Source organism: Ailuropoda melanoleuca, unplaced genomic scaffold (assembly GCF_002007445.2).
Source record: "Ailuropoda melanoleuca isolate Jingjing unplaced genomic scaffold, ASM200744v2 unplaced-scaffold1709, whole genome shotgun sequence".
Classification (NCBI taxonomy): Eukaryota; Metazoa; Chordata; class Mammalia; order Carnivora; family Ursidae; genus Ailuropoda; species Ailuropoda melanoleuca.
Genome location: NW_023186159.1, coordinates 1 through 2,701, shown reverse-complemented (window position 1 = coordinate 2,701; position 2,701 = coordinate 1). Strand labels below are relative to the sequence as shown.

The 2,701-nt window shown below is 36.2% G+C and overlaps 1 long non-coding RNA gene across 1 annotated transcript; it reads left to right on the top strand.

The window, feature by feature from the left end:
- Positions 1-1,455: 1,455 nt before the first annotated feature.
- LOC117797878 lies at positions 1,456-2,674 on the top strand. Its single transcript, XR_004622722.1, has 2 exons — positions 1,456-1,804; positions 2,360-2,674. It is a non-coding gene; the product is annotated as an uncharacterized LOC117797878 (long non-coding RNA).
- Positions 2,675-2,701: the final 27 nt, after the last annotated feature.

The window sequence follows — 2,701 nt, the reverse complement described above, 5'->3', positions numbered from 1 at the left end:
CCCTAAGATATTTGAGAATTACGTAGTGAGATGATGTAACTAGTGCTAACAACTTCCAATTTCTAATATTTACTTATTTTAGAGAGGAAGGGAGCATGCGAACGCGGGTAGGGGGCAGAAGAAAAGGGAGAGAGAGAATCCCAAGCAGACTCCACCCTCAGTGTTCAGCCCAGTGTGAGGCTGGATCTCACGACCCTGAGATCATGACCTAAACTGAAATCAAGAATTGGACGCTTAACTGTCTGAGCCACCCAGGCACCCTGACCAATTTCTGATATTTATAGAGACTGAGATGCTGTGGTAGGCTCTCCTGGTACATCTGAGACTTCTGAACCTACTTCTCAGGGTCTTCACATCTGAAATCCCCTGCTTAGAAACACAACTCACCTTTATTTCTGTAATTCTCTGTTAATCATGTGCTCTCAAGTTTTGGCATTATATTTTTCTCATAGTTCTTGGTTTTAGGGTATTAGAAATAATTTTTGCTTTTGTTGACAAACGGGAAGCTTTTTGCATTTATCTCTCTCTCATCGCTAGCTTGAGGCATTTATAGCACACAGTTAAGAGACTTTTGGAGTCCGAAAGACCTGGGTTCAAGTCCCACTTCCGCCACTTATTAGATATAGAACTTTGAGTGTGTTAACTACATTTGAGCATGTTACCTACATTTTAAACCCTTTAAACTTCAGTTACTCCATTATAATAGCTACCGGGCACTGCTTTTCTTTGCCTCTCCTGCCTCCTTTACACCTTACAACAACCTGTGAGGTAAGTTCTGTTGTGTTTCCTCTTTTACAAATGAGACACGCTGAAGCTCTGATTAAGTAACTTGCCCAACGTGTCTGGTAAGTGGCAGAGCTAGAATTTGAATCCAGGCATTCTGTCCATGTTCCCATTATTCCAAACATTCAGTTATAAAATGGAGATAATTATAACTTCCTCAAGAATTGTTGTAGGGATTGAACTATAAAATATACAGACAGTGCTTCGCAAATAATAAATCACTCAATAGATGGAATCTGTAAGAAGTAATAGTAAAGGGATACCTGGGTGGCTCAGTTGGTTAAGCGTCTGCCTTCAGCTAAGGTCTTCATCCTGGGGTCCTGGGATCCAGCCCCGTGTCGGGCTCCCTGCTCAGTGAAGGGCCTCCTTCTCCCTCTCCCTGCACCCCCACTCATGCTCTCTCTTGTTCTCTCTCTCTCTCTCTTTTAAATATATAAATAAATAAATAAATAAATAAATAAATAAACAAACAACTTTTTTAAAAAAAAGAAGTAATAGTAAATTTTTCCCCTTTATTCAATTCCACAGTTTTCCTTCACTGCTTTAGGTTATTAGCAACAAGGGTGATATTTTCTTTCAGTCTCTTTGCTATGATTCTTCTGAAAATCACTATTTTCTACAGCAGATTTGGGAAGTAGAATGTATTTCAGTGGGGATGGTTTTCATGCAGCTGTGTATGAGAAACAAACTTGCATATGCCCAGAGTGGGCATTACATGGCTTCTGGTCCTGTCCCCACAGATAGCATGTATCTGGAGCAAAGGGGGATAAATAAGTGATCTTATTATGTGGCATCTTCTCTTTGCCTCAAACCTGGCAGATTATCTTAGCTATAAAAATACAGATGGAATCAGCATTTTGTATCAATATAATACTTAATTATTCTCTGTATTTGTTGTAGCTGTTCTAAAGAAATCCCAGTGGTGGTTCTGCTGAAATTTGTTTCAGAAGGAGATAATATCCCAGATGCATTAGGTCTTGTTGAGTATCTTAACGAATGGCTTCAGATAATCAAACCATGTGTAAGTTTTACTACACTTTAAGCCTCTGATTTTTCTGGTTATGTATTTATAAACTTGTATTTTTTATTCTATATAAGTAGACCAAATAAGTGAAAGTTTGTTAAATATAGATACATCTTTATATAAAATTTAGTTTAGTTTAACTTTTGAAAAGAAAAGAAGGCATTAGGTATAATAGAAGTACCATAATGATGTGATAGGTACTGCCTTTTTAATTCATGCTTTTGCTAGGAACAAATTGATACAAATCACACGGCACATTATTTTATTATTATTTAACCCCTATTCCTTTCAAATATGATCTTACTTGATGGACTCCATAGCCTTTCTGGCATATCTTTATGATTTGGAACTTAAGGAAATTTATCTTCAGTTAACATAGAGACAGAAATTTATTGCTGTGTTTTTTCCTTACAATAAAACTCAGCTAAAAATGTCAGAACCAAAAAGAGCAAAGACTAACAAAAAACTAGAGAAGGGAGAGTTTTATGTTAGTTAAGTGCTAAAAAAGGATTTGGTGGTAAAATTGAAGGATTAAAGTATTTTGTTCTTCAGTTACAGTGTGATGACCCCACAAAATCTGCCTTGCAGTGGAAAATGCCAAGTTCGTGGAGATTACTCTTTGGCAGTGGTCTTCCCCCTGCACTTTTTTGATCTTTTTTCAGTTTTATACTTTATGTCCCAGGACACTTATTACCAACACAACTGTTAAACAACTATATAAAAACTTATCTGAGAATGTATTAGAAAATAAATCTTTACTTTTCACAAAAATCTCAAAGAAAATGGATTAACAAAAATTTGTTTTGCCATGCTTTTCACTATATACACCAGATGTAAATTTTGTACAATAAAATATTTCCTAAGTAATTTTGTCTGAAATGTGTCCTTTTTTTT